Raw genomic sequence first — 21,514 nt, 5'->3', positions numbered from 1 at the left:
AAATTCAAACACTTGATGATAAGGGAAAACAAGTTGAGTTGAAAAAGGAGTCCTAAGTGAAGAAGGAGTTTCACTTCTAAGCATATCCTTAAGAGTCCAATGTGTGGAAGGAGAAAGATTCTGAAAATTGAAGAATTCAAAAGAGTTGGAGTTTTACTACAACACTAAGGAGACAAGAGTTGGAATTGAAGAAGGAGTCTCACTTAAATTAGAACTCTATGCAAAGTGAGTTCTAATTAAAGTGGGATTTTAAAATAAAGAATGACACTTAGGAGAGTTGTGCTTAAATAGAAGATGCAACAGTCAGAATAATTCACACACTTAAAAATGCAGAAAAGCTCAATCGGCAGATTGACTTCACAAAGTGCTACTCAATCACTGAAGAAACACGTTGAAGAACCTGGTCCTCAGTATAGAATCTAGCTAAGAGTTTTAGCATTGATTTTTAGAGTTGTTCATTATATTTGAGCTATTCATGTAATATTAGTTTCAGTGTGTTATAAACTGAATTAGAAGCTAGTCTTTGAGTTAGGGAAAACTCAGAGACTTTAGGAACACATACCTTAGGAGGTGCGTGTGTAGTTAGGAGTTAGAGTTTATAATTCCTAGTTGTTGTGTTATAGGAATTAGAGTTTATAATTCCTATTTGTTGGTTACAAGAGTTTTGTAATCGGTCATTGTTGAGGCTCAGAGTTTTCTAGTAAAGTTGGGGTTAAATCTTGTAGAGGTGCAGGTCGTGGTTTTTTACACCTTTTTAGCCAGGTGTTTTCTACATAAAAATCATTGTGTTCTTTACTTTCTGTTTACTGCTTCCTTGAAACACATCAGTGGAACACGTCAGGCAACACGTTCCATCGATAAGCAAAAGTTAGGAGAAAATAAGAAAATCAGTAGGGCACGAATTCTTAACATGTATTGTTTGGAGTTCGATATTATTTGTCCCAATTTTTATTTTCCCAGATAAGGTACTTAAAACCATTGAGGCATACAGTAGAAGTTACATATGGTCAGGAGCAAATATGATTACTAAAAGAGCACTAGTATCAGTGGAAAAAATGTGTTTACCATTGGCTGTCGGTCGTTTTCAACTCATTAATCTCAATATTTGGAATAAGACTGAACTAAAGTGTGTTGGGACTTGGTGCATAAGGAAGACAAGTTGTTGATCAAATGGATACATTCTTATTATATTAAAGGTACACGACTAGATGATGTTATTATTCCCAAAACAGCTAGCTAGATGGTAAGAAAAATTGTGGAAAACCTGAGGCACATCCAAGGCTCACCAAAGGGATCAATAATCTGGAATAGACATATATTTGCTACTCTACAACTCCTTGGTGGAAAGTTGGGACTATTGACTTGGAGACATCTTATAGTATCAAATGAGGCAAGGAGAAAAACAATTTTTTACACTGTGGGTGCTGATGCATGGAAATCCAAATACCACAGAGAGGTTGATCAAGTGGGGATGTAATGTTGACCTTATGTGTGTTATGTGTCGCTCTCAACTGGAAACAAAAGACACCTTTATGGGAGAGATGGATCCAAATGACAAATACAAGCAACAACACTAGGACTGATCAACAAAAATGAATAATGAAGAATACTAAGGGAAGTAAGCCCCAAGCTAGGCTGTGGAGAGCTTAGCTCGGCAAATTGCATGTGTCTTTAATGTGAGAACTTCAATGTATATCAAATGCTTATTGCAAAAATTCTATTTCTAGAGTTAGAAAGAGTTGTTAAGAAAACTAGCTACTGATTTTAAAGTAGATCATTTGTAGTAGGACTACTTTCCAAATTTACTGGTACGAGCGATAGTTTATATTAGATGAGATCAGTTGGCTGAGTTGTAGCCAAACTATGTTTTGTTCATACACACTTGATGATTAATAATAATTTTTAATTACCAATAAAATAAAAATAATAATTTCCAAAACTGAACTAGACTATACGTTGGGCAACCGTTACAGGGAACACAGCTAACCCAGAACATAACTTCTAGTGTCTATTTGTACATAGAAGTGTTTGGAGGGGAACCCAACCGAACTCTTCTAAAATAAATCCTGAAACAAAATCATGTAGTTCACGCGCTACTTGAGAAATCATAAATAAGATGATTAATTTTAGAAATTTATCCTTCATTTATATTAATAAAAGTTCTCAAGTATATTCAACAAAATTAGTTTTTGTGTACATCACATGTGCATCTCGTATGCCACACGTGCATCTTGTGCGATGAACGGGCATCTTGTGTGACATACATGCATCCATTGTCAAATCAAGAAAAATCCAACTTAATAAACCCAAGATCACTAAAGTAAGAAAAAATTAAGAAAGACAACATAAGCAAGAATTCCTAAGGCCACAAATCCAACTTAGTACATACAAAATCTACTAATAAACCCAAGAAATAATCAAAGAAACAAGCTTTACCAAATACAATTGCCACTATGTTAGGACATGTGGAGTTTTGATGATAGACATCTGAATGAAACATGTTGTAAAAGCTGGTCCATCCAAGTGAACAAAGCTAAGCTATAATAAAGTTATTGATAAGATGACTCTGCGTACAAATAGAAATGGATAATATCTATCACATCAGAAGTTGAGTGGAATAAGAAGTCCTGCAAAAGAGTCCTAGTCAAGAAAAAGAAAAACATGAAATAGTGCAGAAGTTGGGTTGATCAAGGAGTCCAGCAATAAAAGAAGATAAGGCAAAAGAGTCCTACAAAATCTAAGAGAGCAAGAGGCGGCAGCAATAAGTAGAGGAGTCACTTGATAAGAGTCCTAATGGAGAGAGAAGTAGACATAAAAAAGGACTTTATCACAGGATGTCTTAAATACAACAAATGGAATTAAAAAGCCATTCACTAAAGCACTGAAAAGATAATCAACAATCAGCATATCAGTTCACATACTTGAAGAACCTGGTCTCTCACTTAGCAAGTCATAGACTGTGTGTAGTATTTAGGTTCTTTGAGTTCTAATGAGTCATTGTTCTAGTCTCAGTAATCTATAAACTAAGTTAGGAGTTGTGTCTTCAAGTTGGAGAACTCGAAGACTTAGGAACACTTATCTTGGAAAGATTTGTGTTATTGTAGTGATAGGAGTTAGAAGTTTTAATTCCTAGTATACAAGAAGTCTTGTAATTCTATTGATTGTTGAGGCTCAAGTATCATAGTGAAGTTGGAGTTAAATCCTGTAGGGGTATAGGTCATCTATTTTTACACCTTTCTTGAGCCAGGTGTTTTCACGTAAAAACACTGTGTTCTGTATTTACTTCTATGAACCACGTTACTTACTTGTTCCACAGATAGGTAATTAGCAGGGTTCGTACTCTAACAAGTGGTATCAAAGCAAGGTTTCTTAAATAAGGCAAGAACCTAAGAAAAGATCAATATGATGAATTCCGTACCTCCTACTAGTCACAGTAAAGGTCAGTCAACCACTAGACCTCCATTTTTTGATAGTTCTCACTTTATCTGGTGGAAGGCAAGGATGGAGATGTTCATTCAAGGTGAAGATTATGAATTATGGGATAGGATTACTGATGGTCCCACTATTCTAATGAAAATGGTTGATGGTGAACAAGTCAAGAAAGTCAGGAGTGAATTTACTCCTGATGATTTGTTGGCTTTAAAGAAAAGTGCAAAGGCCAAGAACATCTTGGTATGTGGACTAGGACCTGCTGAATACAACAGGGCATCCACCTGCACTACTGCTAAGCAAATTTGGGATGCACTGGTAAATGCTCATGAAGGCACTTCTCAAATAAGAAAATTTAGGATCTCTCTCCTTTTCACTGAGTATGAGGCATTCAAAATAAAGGAAAATAAAACCTTGCATAAAATGATGACAAGGGTTACCACCTTAACAAATGAGCTGACTTCTTTAGGAAAATTCATCTCTGAGGAAGAACAAGTTGAAAAGGTATTGAGGGTATTACCTAAATCAAAATGGAATGTTAAGGTGACTGCAATCAGGGAGGCGAATAAGGATCTTGAAGGCATGACTCTGGATGAACTAGTAGGGAACTTAAGGACTTATGAAATGGAAGTTGATGGAGTCAAAGAACGAGCAGATCCTGAGAAAATTGTAGCATTGAAAGCTTCTGACAGCGATGAGGAATTTGAACTTGATAAGGAGCAAGTTGCCTTCATAACTAAGAACTTCAGCAAATTCTTTAAGAAAAAAAGGGAACAGGTGCTAAGAAACATTCCAATGAAAATCCAAATGGGTGCTACAAATATGGTAAAACTAGTCATCAGATTAGAGACTGTCCAGTCTGGGAAATAGAATGGAAGAAGGAAAGGGCTGAAAAAGAACTGAAGGCAAAAATGAAGAAGGAGCATACAATGATAGCAGCCTCGGGATCTGATTCAGATGAACATGAAGTTGATGAAACTGCATTCATAACCCTTGGGAATTCAGATCTAGATGAAGAAGATGAGGACTCTGAGGTAAGTATACTCAAACTCAAAGAAAAACTAAAATTGTTCTTAAAGCCAAAACTTGTTTCCTTGATGAGTATATTAATTGATGATTTCCAAGAGTTAACCTCTAGGGATGAATTGTTCAACAACATAGCAAGTCTTAAATTTGATCTCATTGATTTAAAGGCTTGCTCATATATAGTTGACAAGGAAAATTGCATTCTCAAGAAACAAGTTACAGAACTTGAGATTTCAAACAATAATCTTAGGTCTGAAGTTCTCAAATTAACTCTCACTCAAAATAGGAAGAAGGCCATGAGTAAAGAACAAGAAAATGTTGAACTTGAGCTTGTTAAATACAAACAAGAATGCCATGATTTAACTGAAAAAATGAATAAGTTGAATCAGGAAATCTCTAAACTAAAACTGGATCTTAAAAGGGCAAACAGGTGGACAAACTCCTCTAGAATTGTTCACAAATTGATCGAGAGAAATTTCAATGAAAAGATAGGTTTAGGATTCCACAAAAGTTTTGATGATCCTAAAGATTTATGTTACATTTGTGTAAACCTTGGACATCCCACCACTGAATGTCCAGTAGCTGCAAAAAGCAAATCAAACAGTCAAAACCTGGCTAATAGATCTTCTCAGACTAAAAGGAACAAAATCAGTTTTGGTCAGAGAAACAGGTTGCACTACATGTTGCCTGCAGGACTAAAAGAAATTTAATTCATCCTTTCACTCATAAAACATGACTCAAGCTTTTTTGAGTTCCTAAGGCTAACCATTGAATTCTTTTGCAAGAGAAGGTGAAAGAAAGCAAAAGGCATTGGTATTTAGACAATGCTTGCTCAAGACACATGACTGGTGATAAGAAAAAGTTTCTTTTACTCTCCAAAATAAATAGAGGAGGAGTTTCTTTTGGTGATGGAAAAAAGGGAATCAAAACTGGAATTGGAAAGATTGGCTGAACTGGGTCAAAAGCATTGGAGGATGTCTATCGTATAGAAGGATTAAATCATAATATGTTGAGCATCTCACAACTGTTTGATAAAGGTAATAAAGTTATTTTTACTGCTGTAGGAGTCAAGGTAAAAAAGATGGATACCAAAGAGATTGTGCTCACTGTAAGGAGATACAAAAATGTATACAAAACTGACATCATGACACTACCAGGACCTGAGCTGACTTGTCCGAGTGTTATAGAAAATGATCCCCTCCTTTGGCACAGAAGACTTGGTCATGCAAGTCTGAAACAAATAAACATACTTTCATCCAAAGACATGGTATTGGGATTACCCAAGACGAAGTTCAAGGAAGAAAAGCTATATAGTGCATGTGTAAGGGGGAAGTAGGTAAGATCCTCTTTTAAGTCAAAGAACCATGTTAGCACTACCAAGTGTCTTGACCTGGTTCATTTAGACTTATGTAGACCCATGAGACTTCAAAGTAGAGGTGGAAAAAGGTATGTGTTTGTAATTGTTGATGACTATTTCAGGTTTACTTGGACTTTGTTTCTAGCCTCTAAAGAAGATGTCTTTGATGTCTTTGAAATCTTCATTAAGAAAATTAAAAAGAAACTAGGCACTTCATTAGTTTTCATAAGGTCTGACCATGATTCAGAATTTGAGAATGTAAAATTCTTGAAATACTGTTCAGCAAATGGTATAGATCCCAACTTCTCAGCTCGTAGAACACCACAACAAAATGGAGTAGTGGAGAGGGAAAAAAGAACTTTGGAAGATATGGCTAGAACAATGATGCTTGCAGCAAATGTTGCTAAAAACCTTTGGGCTGAGTCAATAAGTACTGCAGCATATATCATAAATAGATGCATGATTAGACCTATGTTATAGAAGACTCCCTATGAATTACTAAAATGAAGAAAGCCTAACATCTTTCACCTTAGAATCTTTGGATGTAAATGTTTCATAAATAATAATGGGAAAGGATAATTTGGGAAAATTTGATGCTAAAAGTGATGAGGGAATCTTCTTAGGATATTCACTTCATAGTAAGGCATATAGGATTTTAAACAATAGAACAAACTGTGTTGAAGAAAGCATACATGTGATCTTTGATGAATCTTGTATTAAGACTAACCTGTAGGAAGAAAATGATGCAGAGGAATAGATTACACAACCCGATTCATTGAATGAAGCTACCAAACTTGGAGGTACTTCAACAGGGAGAACAGAAGAAGTTGAAGGCACAGTGACTGGGGGAACTGAGCCACCAACTACCCCAGATCAAAATGTTATCAGTGATCCCAGTAGCTCACTAATCTTGATTCCAAAAGGGTACAAGTATCAAGAATCACATCCTATAGAAAATTTTCTCACTAAAATCACCTCTGGGATTACTACATGATCTGGACTGAGAAGTATGTGTGCTTTCAAGGTATTTCTGTCAGAAATAGAGCCAAATAAGATAATTGAAGTCTTGCTTGATGCTGATTGGATCATAGCTATATAGGAAGAGCTGAATAAGTTTGAAAGAAGCAAAGTATGGCACTTAGTTCCTCTTCCAAAAGACAGATCAGTAATTAGAACTAAGTGGGTGTACAGGAATAAAGTTGATGAGCATGGAACAGTCACAAGAAATAAGGCAAGGTTGGTGGTCCAAGGGTATAACCAAGAGGAAGGAATCGACTTTGATGAGACTTTTGCTCCTGTAGCAAGACTTGAAGCTATAAGATTACTTGTTGCTTTTGCTGCCTACAAGGAGTTTATACTCTACCATATGGATCTGAAGAGTGCATTTCTGAATGGCATTCTCAAAGAGGAGGTATATGTCAAGAAACCTCAAGGATTTGAAAGCAATGAGTTTCCTGATCATGTGTATAAACTGGATAAAGCCTTATATGGGTTGAAACAAGCACCTAAAGCTTGGTATGAGGGGTTTTCAAAGTTTCTACTGGAGAATCGTCATTCCAGAGGTACAATTGATAATACCCTTTTCTTAAAAACTAATGGGAAGGATTTGTTGGTTGTGCAGGTATATGTGGATGACATTATTTTTGGATCAACCAACATAAATATGACTCATGAATTTGCCAAACTCATGAGTAGTGACTTTGAGATGAGCATGATGGGAGAGCTAAATTACTTTTTGAGGTTACAAATAAAATAGTCAGCATCAAGGACAATGATCCACCAACAGAAATTATGTCAAAGAGCTTCTCAAAAGATTCTCCATGGAAGAAGCAAAAGAGATCAGTACTCCTATTGCCACTGCCACAAAGCTGGATTTAGATAAAGCAGGTTCAGATGTAGATCAAAAAATTGATAGAGGTATGATAGGATCATTATTATACCTCACAGCAAGTAGACTTGACATTGTGTTTAGTGTTGGGCTATGTGCCAGGTTTCAAGCAAAACCCAAAGAATCACATCTAAAATTTGTGAAGAGGATTTTCAGATATTTAAAGGGAACCAGTGATCTTGGCTTATGGTACCCCAAAGGTAGTAATTTTAATTTGGTAGGATACTCATATGTCGATTATGCAGGATACCTGGTGGTTCATGTTTGATTACCTGGTCCACAAAGAAGCAAAATTCAGTAGCTTTGTCTACTGCTGAAGCTGAATATGTTGTTGCAGATTCCTATTGTGCTCAATTGCTATGGGTTAAGCAATAAATCATGGACTTTGGTATAGATGTTGGGTGTGTTCCTATTTTTGTGATAATACAAGTGCCATTAACATAGCTAAAAATCCTGTTCAACATAAAAGAACCAAGCATATTGATATTAGACATCACTTTCTCAAAGATAATATTGAAAAAGGTCATATATCAATTATGTTTTGCTCTACTGAGATCAGATTCCTAACATTTTTACTAAGGATTTAAGTAGAAAACACTTTGAGAAAATAGGTTAGCCTTGGGGATGATTAAAATTGCAGAAGTCTCCCTCAATGCTTGATTAGAATAAAGTTGATCTTAAAAAGTGATTGTTGGTTAATTCAGTCTCACACATTTAGTTGTGTATCCTAAGTCCAAGATCTTAGAATATGTTGACTAATGTATGTGTTGATTTTGCAGAGAGTCTTGATTACAACAACAATTTTGTCTATATTTTTATTCAGGTATGATTATTATTACTAACAGTAGCTAAAGAGAAACAATTTGTTTACCTGGTTCCTTTCTAGTCCATTTAAACCGCCAAATTCAAAGAGTCATGTTTACTCAAAAAACTGCTCCTAGATTTCCCATCAAGTTCAGAAGTTCTCATCATTACATTCCTTCCACAGGTACAATTTATCATCTCTTCAAATTCTTCTATTTCTTTTTTAAATACTCCCTCTCATGTTTCATGCTTCATACTCTTCTCCTCAATCAAGAAAAATTATCAGCTTACAAATGGCATCCTCTTCATCTTCTTCATCATCTTCTTTCACCAGTTATGTCAACAATCCCTGCACCACACTTATCCTTCATCCAAACATCACTTTACCTTCCTTAATCCCTCCTCAATTCTCCCACAAATTCACCGATTTTACTGCTTTCAGAAATTTTCCAAACCCTTTTGCCCAAATTTTTTCACCTTGTTCATCCTCCTCGAAACACCTATTTCCTGCTCCTATCCCACTCTAAATTATTGAAGATGATGATAATCCTAGTGACATAGATGACCTTCCTATCACAGATTTAATCCCAAGAAGGTCCAGGTCTAAGCTCCCAAGAAACCCTCTTTCTATTTCCGTCATTGTTGACAACACTGCCCCTCCAAAACCCTCTCCAAATGTCTCTATCCCTCGTACTCCTCACACTCAAGGAAGAAAACAATGATAATATGCTTAGCTGAGGCTCTTCGAGGCAAAAAAAAATAAATGTATGGTTACATCTGATCCCACCCCTCCTCATGCATCTTCTCCTGATCTTCTTCTTAGATCTTTCAGAAAGACAAAGACTATCATGGCCAAAGTCCCAAAACCCTCGTTGCCCACGAAACCCTCTTCTAAACCTACTTAAAAATCCTCCTCCTCCTCCTCAAAATTCCTTTCCACTGTCAAAGGTTCCACCTCCTCCAAAGTTTCCCATCCCAAGCCTTCTACTCGTCCCAAGAAATAGATCACCACACCTATTCCTTCTGACTCATCTGACTCTGACTTTACCCTAGATGCTACTAATGATCCGGGTCCTGAGTTTGAAGTTCCCCACCCATCTCCTCATCAGGATACTCCTGAGGCTCATCATCTTCACTTTTAAAAGAAAAAATTAGCTAGAGGAAGGGTAGTTAGTGGTTTTGGGGGGCCTGATATGCAAATATTACTGGAAAAATTAGAGTTTCAAGGTTGGTTTATTTCTTCAGGGAGATCTTCAATGTAGATTTGCTAAAAATGAAATATATGAGTTTTATACGAATGGGGTGGGAATTGGTGAGTTGTTCTCTACTACTGTCAGAAAGGTTACAATTAACCTTTATATTGTTGACATTGCTAGGATTTTACATATTCTCTCTAAGGGATGGGGTCACTATGTTAAGGGTGCTTGGCCACCTCTAGATAATCTTGCCTCTGCTCTCGATATATGTAGAAAGTTTTTTGGAAATCCTAAATTTCTCTACCATAGAAGAGTCCTTAAGAGGGAGATGTCCCCACTTCATCAGCTCTATTTTGATTTAGTTCACAAAATGATTATCCCTAGAAAGGAGAGACGGTGTGTGGCTATTTTTCTTGATCTTACACTCATGGAACTGTTGGACACTGAGGTGAGAATTTATTTGCCTCGACTGATCCTGAAGCACATACAAAGGGTTCTCTTCAAGGAGATTAATGGACATGCCCTACCTTATCAGTTCTGGCTCACCCCTATAATTGAAGAGTTTTGTGTTTCTGTCCAAGTGTGGTCTTCATAGACTACCAAGGATATCATAGGGCCTGTGAACCACATGATGCTACCTATTTCCATGAGAAGTTTTGATAATCCAATGCAAAGGTTGAGAAATGCACTGGCTGAAAAACAAGCTAAGGTGGAAGTTGCTCAGGCAGCTTTGGAGGCTGCACAGGCTTCTCATGAAGAAGAAAAGGAGATTGTTCAAGCTCAGATTGCTTCCCTTACTTCACTACTGAAAAAAAAGAGTTGAGAATGCTGATGTTATTATAAAACTCACCTCCCTTCTTCCCTCTTCTTCATCTACTTAGATCTTCTACTTAGTTTTTAATGACCTCCTAGAATTGTCTTTTTTTGTTGCTTCTCTGGATAACTTGTTTTCTCTTAGGTTGCTTTTGGTATATGTAGTCATATCTGCTACTTAATGAAATAGAATTAGTTGTTATACTATTTTCTGCTCATGTTCTCTGATACTGCATTCACGTTATATTATTCTGAATTTTGATTGTCCTAGTGATAGCCTTAATGGCCATGAATTATTAAATGTTTTCACTTATTAAGCCAGTTTTTTGATGATGTCAAAAGGGGAAAGAGTAGGCTATGCAATGGTTATAACTCAATTAGACTAACCTGTGTTTCATTCTATTTCTTTTACTTAAATTTCTTAGTAAGTATATGCCAGGTGTTGTACTGCTATGTTTGTCATCATCAAAAAGGGAGAATTTGTTAGGATATGTGGAGTTTTGATGATAGACATGTGAATGAAACATGTTGTAAAAGCTAGTCCATCCAAGTGAACAAAGCTAAGCTGCAGAAAAGTTATTGATAAGATGACTCTGCGTGTAAACAGAAATGGATAATATCTATCACATCAGAAGTTGAGTGGAATAAGAAGTCCTGAAAAGATTCCTAGTCAAGATAAAGAGAAGCATGAAATAGTGCAGAAGTTGGGTTGATCAAGGAGTCTAGCAATAAGAGAAGATAAGGCAAAAGAGTCCTATAAAATCTAAGAGAGCAAGAGGCGGTAGTACCAAGTAGAGGAGTCACTTGATAAGAGTCCTACTGGAGAGATAAATAGACATCAAAAAGGACTTTATCACAGGATGGCTTAAATACAACAAATGGAATTAAAAATCCATTCACTCAAGCACTGAAAAGATAATCAACAATCAACATATCAGTTTACATACTTGAAGAAGAACCTGGTCTCTCACTTAGCAAGTCGTAGACTATGTGTAGTAGGTAGGTTCTTTGAGTTGTAACGAGTCATTGTTCTAGTCTCAGTTATCTATAAACTGAGTTAGGAGTTGTGTCTTCAATTTGGGGAACTCGAAGACTTGGGAACACTTATCTTGGGAAGATTTGTGTTTTTGTAGTGATTGGAGTTAGAAGTTTTAATTCCTAGTTTACAAGAAATCTTGTAATTCTGTTGATTTTTTAGGCTCAAGTATTATAGTAATGTTGGGGTTAAATCCTGTAGAGGTACAGGTCGTGGTTTTTTACACCTTTTTTGAGCCGGGTATTTTCCACGTAAAAACACTATGTTTTGTATTTACTTCTGTGAACCACGTTTACTTACTTGTTCCAAAGATAGGCAATTAGTAGGGCTCGTACTCTAACACACTAGTCCTAGAAACTTCATTATCTCCTTCATTTCTTTAAAAGAGAAACAAAAAGAGAACTACCCAACTTCTTCATGGAGATATACATGACGCAGGCTAGTTAGATATGATTTCTATCTCTATTTTGCTTTATATTTCTTCATGGTATCGGAGATTTGGCTTAATTAAAGAAAGATCCTGAAGTATCAAATTCTCAATTTTACGCGCTACTTGAGAAATCATAGATAAGATGATTAATTTTATCAAGTTATTCTTCATTTATATTAATAAAAGGTCTCAAGTAGATTTAATAAAATTAGTTTTTGTGTACATCACTTGTGCATATCATATGCCACACGTGCATCTCATGCGATGTACGTGCATCTCATGTGATGCACGTGCATCTCGTGCGATTTACGTGCATCTTGTGCGATGTACGTGTATCTCGTGCGATGAATGAACATCTTGTATGCATTTCGTGTGACATACGTGCATCCATTATCAATTAATAAAAATATTTTAGAATCACATCAATATTATTTTTAAACATGTGTATTAGTATAAAATTAGGTAGATACATAACAATGCATGCTATACAAAAATGAGAAATAATTTAGCAAACAGTATGTAAGGGTCATTGTACAGTTAACTGTCCTGACTTGATATTCTTAGTTTTCCGTTGGCTTCTGATAATTTAAGCATGGACAGCCTAAGAACCTGAAATTTGAATAGATTGGAGAACGGAAGGTGTCTTAGCTTAACACATCAACTGACTGAAGTTATACTTTAATTTACTAGGGATACGATAGTTTCCCCTATGTTAAGCATTTGGTCAAAGAACGTATGAATAACTGTATGACTTACAATCGTCATTGGCCCATCCAATCCGCTGTCCATCCAGATCATAAACAACAATCTTGCTTTTAAAACAACATTTGCACAGAAAATATGAACATATAGAATCAACCAAAAAAAAAAAGCAAAACTAGTAGGCAGTAAAAACAAGATCCTATGTTTATGCATAGATTCTTCTGGTTCTAAGGTTTTTGTTGTGATAAGACTTTTAAAAATACAGGATATATACGAATCTTAATAGCCGGTTTAGCTCAGTCACTCAACAAGCAGACATAGAGGTGCAGGGAAACAAAAAAAATGGGGGCGGGGAGGGATTAAAAAATGAGGACAGGTGCAGGGAAAAAGTGCACTCATTCAACTTGAAAAAGTTTACCTCCGAGAATTGTCAATCCTTGGCTCAAAGATTTATGAAAGCCCATGCACCAGAGAGTGGAACCACCCTACAAAAGCAAAACTGTACTGAGTGCGATAAATTACTTTCATAACTAGATTGTGTGCACTAAAAAATTTAAATAACTTTTGACCACAGTGTGGTCCAATACAGAGTGACCAATACCTATAGGGTCTCAATTTTGAGGACTGTCAGGAATATATGGCTCAAACTGATTGAGAATATATGCTACAAGGCGGGAGAGGGTACTAGGATCCTTTTCTGGAAAGATAAGTGGATTGGTCAGGAGGCTACATTAGCAGAAATGGTAAGTCAGGAATTGGAGGTAACATTTGAGAGAGTAATGGAGAGGTTCTAGTGGCTTTTTCCAGACCTATCAAGTGTGCATATTCTAGCAATATGCAGGTAGAAACCATAGCGGCAAATATGGAATTCAATGGTGCATTGACAATGGATTCAATAACTTCCACATGGAAATGGACTCTCTAGTTATTACTAACATTATCATCACTGGGAACACTACTAACATGATGGATTCAAGTAAAACTTTTCCCAATATTAGTAGATGAATATCGTGAATGATCTAAATCTCAAGTGAATGCAAATTACAAGATCAGTGGAATGATTTAACTTACTGCATTTATGAAAATGTCATGAGCTTCTTGGGGAAGATATGTCAGTCATTCCGAAATCAACTATGGATCCCATGTTGCTAGGTGTTTTAAATAATTGTGGATTAATACTTAATGTTTGCCCATTGAGAGCAATACTCTCATGAATCGCATTGTAATATTGCCTAGTAAAAAGAAAAATACATGTGCACATAAGTTAGGATATTTATGTAAAATCCCAAAAGCAGATGAAAGATATTTGTCCATGTTCCATAATTACTTTGGGGAAAAGTAAAACTGGAACCATGGTCACGAAATATCAAGAAAGAGAAATGAAGTCATGCAAGCTAGCTATGAAAGAGATAACATATTGTGACGGGACAAGTGAAGTGTAAGCTAAATTTTGCTCCACGACTTGACCTAGCAGCAAGACACCATCTCCGCCATTGCTTCCTTTCAAGCAATGGGAGAAAACAGTTGGGGTCACTCCTTGGGTGGAAAGCTGTGTGATAACCGACAAGCCCAGCTTCCCTAATCCAAAGATCCTGTCAATTGCTATGTAAGGAATACTTAGGTCACCCGTCCGCGATGTGCTACACATGTATCATGAAATCCCAATGAAAAGTATCGGAAGTAATATATATTATCTAAAACAATAAAGATAAATTACTAATCACCCAAAAACGACCCCAGCAGATGAGTTTGAAATCAAGGAATTCGTCATAATTGTATATAAGTGTATAAATCTTCTATATAATATCCTGATGTCCCATTGCCATCACCGTAATGTAACGTATGCCCACAATGATTTTGAGTAGAACAAAATTCCCCTCCAATAGCACATCTTTGGTCTGAACATAAGACCGGCCGAGCTGTTGACGAGCTTGATGGATCAAAGAATTCTAAGCAGTTCTGTTCTAGAAAAAAAAAAATTGTCAAACACTATTCTTACAACTCTCTGCTCTAAAACCAAGATTCCCTACTCTCAGATTTGAAAAATAAAACATGGAAATTCCCAACAAGGTTTATATACTAGGTAATGAAGTGTCTGAACTGTTAACTATTCTACTGTGATAAATGGAGCAACAACAAAATCATTTGATTAATTTAATTTAATGCGATGATTAATTTAATAAGATGATTAATTTAATTAATTTATCATTCATTTATATTAATAAAAGGTCTCAAGTAGAATTAATAAAATTAATTTTTGTGTACATCACATGTGCATCTTGTGTGCCACACGTGCATCTCATGCGATGTATGTACATCTCGTGCGATGAACGTGCATCTTGTGTGCATTTAGTATAACATACGTGTATCCATTGTCAATTAATAAAAATATTTTAGAATCACAAAAATATTATTTTTAAACATATGTATTAGTATACTACCATTGTGAACTATCTTCTAGCTTAATTTAATAATTTTTTATTAAAAAAATATCTAAATAACTCACTTCCCTAGTAGTAATATTGAAAATGAAACTCCAAAAGTTAATTTTATTTTTTCCCCAAAATTTCTCTTCAAAATTTAAGAATATATTGAATTATTTCTTAAAAATATATATATAAATGATTGACCAAATTTTTAAAAATCAACTTATTTTAGTAAGTGTTCTTTAAAGAAGTGCTTTTCGAAAAAGTACTTTTATGAGAAATAGTTTATGTTTGGACAAATAAATTTTAAAAACATTTTTGTGAAGCAATTAGTGATCGGCCAAACTTCTTAAAAAGTGTTTCTAAGTGTATTTTTTTCAAAAACACTTTTCAGGAAAGTTTTTTTTAACGAGAAGATGTTTTTAAGCATAGGAAAAACTATTTTTTTTGTCCCTCAAAAACACTTATTTTCTTTCAAAAGTTTGACCAAACATCTCATTTTATAAACAACTAATGACTTTATGGTCGAAAATCAAAATGGTATAAATATAGTACCAAGCATATGCTTGAAAATCTCATCTTATCTCATTCAACATGAAATTATTTCACCACCTCCCATAAGCATATATTAACCTAGAGATTATAATTTCAGAATTATAATTCCAAAATAATTTAAAGTCTACAGAACACTGTTTTTCAACATAAATTTAAAAGAAATATTGAGTAGATATTAGGCTGTAATATAAAAAAATGGTAACATATAACATATAGCTTATCTTGCAATAATAAGAAAAATATTGATTGGACCTAATAGATAATTTAATAGAAATTTTTATCTTTATCACATTGCACATAAAAACTGAAAATTTCATGACTGTCATATGCGGCTCACGAAGGTATACTGAAAATTTAACTTTTGCAAAATGGCTAATTGTTATCTTAATAAAGTTTTAGAGGTGAATAATAAAATAAATTAAGATAAGATTTAAAAATTAAAAAAAAAAAAAACTAAAGAAATTTCAACAATAGAAATATAATTAATTCGTGCAAGCGCGGATGAATTCACTAATTATCAATAAAATAATAATTTCCAAACCTGAACTAAACTATATGTCGGGCAACCGTTACAGGGAACACAGCTAACCCACAGCACATCACTTCCGGTGTCTATTTGTACATAGACGTCCTTTGGAGGGGAACTCCACCAAACTCTTGTAAAATAAATTCTAAAACAAAATCATGTAGTTTACGCACTACTTGAGAAATCATAAATAAGATGATTAATTTTGTGTACCACACGTGCATCTCGTGTGCCACACGTGCATCTCGAACGATGTACGTGCATCTCGAGTGACGAACGTGCATCTTGTGCGATAAACGAGCATCTTGTGTACATTTTGTGTGACATACGTGCATCCATTGTCAATTAATAAAAATATGGTCAGAAGCAAATATGATTACTAAAAGAGCACTAGTATCATGGGAAGAAATGTTTGCCGTTGACTGCCGTCAATTGCTCTGTCAGGCTTACTTAGGAGTTCACCAATCCGTGATGTACTACATCTGCATCATAAAATTCAACAACTATAAGGTTAAATAATGGCAAGTTGTGGAAGTAACATATACTATCTAAAACTATAAAGATGAATTATAGCTCACTCGAAAATGACCCGAGCAGATGAGTTTGTCATCAAGGAATTTCCCGCAATTGTATCAAAGTGTATAAAATCTGCAATATAATATCCTGATGTCCCACTGTCATCACCATAATGGAACGTGTACTCGCAATGATTTTGAGTAGAACAAGATTGCCTTCCAACAGCATATCTTTGGTCTGAACATAAGACCGGCCGAGCTGTTGACGAGTTTGATGGATCAAAGAATTCTAAGCAGTTTTGTTATAGAAAAAAAAAATTCGTCAAACACTATTCTTAGCCAAAACAATAATAAAACTGCCACAAAAGGTGATTAATCTTAGCCACTAGATCACTAAAGTAAGAACACATGATATACAAAAATGAGAAATAATTCAGCGGCTGACTTCTACCATGTACCTAGTTTATTACAAGAATGAGTAGTAAGTGTCAAACACTAATGCTTAACAGTATGTAAGGGTCATTGTGCAGTGAACTCTGTCCCGACTTGACATTCTTGGTTTTCTGTTGGCTTCTGATAGTTGAAACATTGACAGCCTGATAACCTGAAATTATGAACAGATTGGACAACGGAAGGTGTCTTAACTTAATACGTCAATTGATTGAAGTTATACTTTAATTTATTAGAGATGAAATAGTTTCCCATATGTTAAGCATTTGGTCAAAGAGCGTATGGATAACTGTATGACTTACAATCGTAAACAACAATATTTTCTTTTAGAACAACATCTGCACGGAAAATATGAACATATAGAATCAAAAAAAAAAAAGAAGCAAAACTAGTAGACAGTAAAAACAAGATCCTATGTTTATGCACAGATTCTTTTGGTGCTTGATGGATATATTTATTTATACATTTTTATATATTAAATATTAATTATTTTAAATAAATATAAATAAATATATCATATTATTGTATATTTTTTGAAAAATTCTACAGGAAGAAGAATACAAGAGAAGAAATAAATTATTAAAGAAATAAGAGAATTCCACGAGTGTAACCACAATTTCGTACTCACACCCGTCAAGTGAAGGAATGAAACAAGTGAAGGTTTGAAGAAGAAATTACAAGTTGACGGTTACAACCACCACTTCAAAAGCTTATTCACACCCGTCAAGTGTAGGAAAGAAACAAGTGAAGATTTTAAGAAGTTACAAGTTAACGGTCACAACCACCACTTCAAAGAATGCATTCGTTGGTTCAACATTATAATTTTCTATAAATAGAGGCATTTCTTTGATTATTAATCATCCAACAACATAAGCAATATATAAGAATTAGTCTTGTTTACTTTTTCTTTAGTAGAATAATATTTTTTTTCTTTATTAATTTCTCCATAATGGACTAATTTCTTTGTGTTGGGAGCGTTGAAGAAACTTGATATAATATTATAATATAAATCTTATTTTAGCTCTTTCAGGGCTTGATTTTATTTAAAAACTAAATACTTCATGTTGAAATTCTTGTACTAGAAATTAGTGTTACTTGATATTTTATATTTTATATTATAGTTATAGTTATATTAAGTTGTGGTTCTCACAAGGAAGAAAACTAAATATGCTATAAGTATTTCATAAAATATAAGTAATAATAATTTTTAGTCACTTGTTATTTCAAATCTTTGAAATTGCTTTTTTTGATCCTTATCCTCACGGAAGGATTACTTTGAACTATTTCTTAGATTTAAATAATCTCTATCTTATTTGTTTCAATTCAAATCCTCACGAAGGGATTGACTCAAATAAGATTGTTGATTTGAGGGGTCTTTATCTTATTTCTTTCAATCTGTTTCCTCGCAGAGAGATTGTCTCATCTAAGTTTATTGATTTAAAGATTACTCGTAAGGGGTTTTTATTCCTCATGAACACATAGATCAAGTCTAGAAAGTTATTCTACAATTTTATAAAAATTACTAAAATAATAATTTTATTATAATAAATATACCAAGTGAATTCAACAACCCCCAACTTCCTCTCCAAGATAATCTTTAAACACTATTTCTTTACATATTTTCTAAAAAGCTTTAGAAATTACTCCCCTTTCATCAATTTGATTCTCAAATAGTAATCAAGATAATACAAATTCGTAGCATAGATTTTCCAATCTCTGTGGGATGATATCTTAAACTATATTAGAATTTGACAGAGTACGAGCAACAAAAATCTTATACAATTTGGACTCGTCAAATTTTTGATGTCGTTGCCTGGGATTGATAAACATCTACTTCAAACTAATTGTCTTATTACTACTTTGAGATTTTATTCTTCTATTTCTTCAAGTAATATATATTCTAATACTTGACAAGTTTTCGAAAATAAGACTTGAAGATATTGTTGTTATTGTTAGTATTATTATATTAGTAATTTATATTATATTACATTATATTATATCATATTATATTATATTATATTATATTATATTATATTATATTATATTATGGTCATATAGCTCCAAACTGTAAGTTACAAAAACTCAAGTCCTTAGGACTTTCTGAGGAAGTGCATGACCAAGTCTATGGTTTATTATATACCTCTGGTTCTGAATCTGATTATGATTCTACATCTGAAAATGATTTTGAACTACCTAATTCTGGTAGTGAACCCGATCAGATTAATAAATGTAATGATTGTGATAATGATACTTGTAATTGTGACGAAATGATGTATATCAAGCGCAATTTGAAGATCTTGATTTAAATATTCAAACTCTTACTGTTGATAATGTCCTTGAATTACTGAAGGAAGTTACGGATGAAAAACTACGTGAAAAAATCATTAATTTTGCTACTCAAAAAACTTCTACTAATACTGCTAGTATTTCTAAAGATAATTCTTATGATAATATTTCGAAAGATAATTCTTATGATAATTATCATATGTATTATTCTTTAGCTGAGGTTAATCGTCGTCTTGCGTTAAGTCAAACTCCAGGTAGAGATACTACTTTTGATGATTTAAAGATCGAAGTTAAAAAATTAAAGAAAGAAATTATTTCTTTAAAACAAAAACAGATGATCTCCGATCATAGGATTTTGAAAATTGAAGAAAAGATTCCTGACATTCCTGAAAATATTATTTCTTTTACTTCAAAAGGAAAAGAAAAGGATTTTGAAAACTCTGAAGATTCTGAAATAGAAAAACTTAGTCCAAAAGAGGATTTGAAAAGGGATTATTTCTTAGGAATGATGCAACTAGTCACTTCTCATAAATGGTATATAAATTGCACTATTTTGATTAATAGGGAATTTTCTATCACTAATATTGCTATGATTGATAGTGGTGCTAATGTCAGCTGCATTCAAGAAGGTTTAATTCCAACCAGATATTTTGAAAAAACTACTCACATAATTAAGTCTGCATCTGGTCATAGTCTTGACATTAACTATAAATTGCCGTATACTCATATATGTCGAAATAAAGTCTGCATTCCACATTTCTTCTTTTTGGTAAAAAATACAGTTATATCCTCCTATTATTTTAGGAACACCTTTTATAAATGCTATTTATCCTTATACACATATCGATGCGAATAATTTTAAGGCTACCTATAAAAATAAACAAATCTTTTATCCTTTTGTTACTGATTCTGTAACAAGAGATATAAATGTTCTTATTAGTATGAAGCAAAAGCAGGTCAATTTTTTAAAATTAGAAATGATGAGTATTAATATTCTTGATACTTTAAATTTAGTAAAGGTCCAAGAAAAAATAAAAATAATTTCTAATCAATTGATTGTTGATATTTGTGCGGATCATCCAAATGCTTTCTGGAACCGAAAGAAGCATATTGTTTCTCTTCCTTATGAAGATGGTTTCAGTGAAGAGAAAATTCACACAAAATCTTGACCCTATCAAATAAATACAGAGATAGTAGAATTCTGTAAAAAAGAGATTGATATTCTTCTGCAAAAGGGTCTTATAAAACCTTCAAAGTCCCCTTGGTCTTGTACTGCTTTTTATGTCAATAGTGCTGATGAAAAAGAACGGGGTATGCCTCGATATCCTATACCGAATAAAAGGGACTTACTTTCTAGATTATATGATGCTAATATATTCTCTAAATTTGATTTAAAATCTGGTTATTGAAAAATTCAAATTGATAAAGAACATACTTATAGAACTGCTTTTAATGTCCCCTTTGAACAGTATGAATGGAATGTTATGCCATTCGGTTTAAAAAATGTTCCTTCTGAATTTCAAAAAATTATGAATGACATTTTCAATCCCTATTGGATTTTATTATTGTCTATATTGATGATATTTTAGTATTTTCAAAAACCCTTGAATCACATTTTAAACATCTGAATATGTTTAAACAAATTATTATACAAAATGGTTTGGTAATCTCCAAACCAAAAATAAGTTTATTCCAGACAAATATTAGATTTTTAGGACATAATATTTGTCAAGGTACTATTGAGCCTCTACAAAGAGCTCTAGAATTTGCTAAAAAATTCTCCGATATTATTACTGATAAAAAACAGCTGCAAAGATTCCTTGGCAGTCTTAATTATATTTCTCCTTTTTATAAAAATCTATCTAGAGATTTAGCTCCTCTGTATGATAGACTAAAAAGGGATTACAAAATGCCTTGGACTCAAGTCCACACTGATTTAGTAAAATTAATTAAAAAACGAGTTCAATCTCTTCCTTGTACATCTCTTGCAAACCCTAAATGGTTAAAAATTGTTGAAACTGATGCTTCAAATATTGGGTATGGCGGAATATTTAAACAAGTTAATCCCCATACAA

General features: G+C 33.8%; 1 pseudogene; it reads right to left on the bottom strand.

The window, feature by feature from the left end:
- Window positions 1-21,514, bottom strand: part of LOC107846097 — a 152,553-nt pseudogene that overhangs the window by 102,297 nt on the left and 28,742 nt on the right.

The sequence above is a fragment of the Capsicum annuum genome, chromosome 11 (assembly GCF_002878395.1).
Source record: "Capsicum annuum cultivar UCD-10X-F1 chromosome 11, UCD10Xv1.1, whole genome shotgun sequence".
NCBI classification, from domain to species: Eukaryota; Viridiplantae; Streptophyta; class Magnoliopsida; order Solanales; family Solanaceae; genus Capsicum; species Capsicum annuum.
The sequence above is the reverse complement of the archived record's forward strand: the minus strand, read 5'-3'. Positions and strand labels throughout refer to the sequence as shown.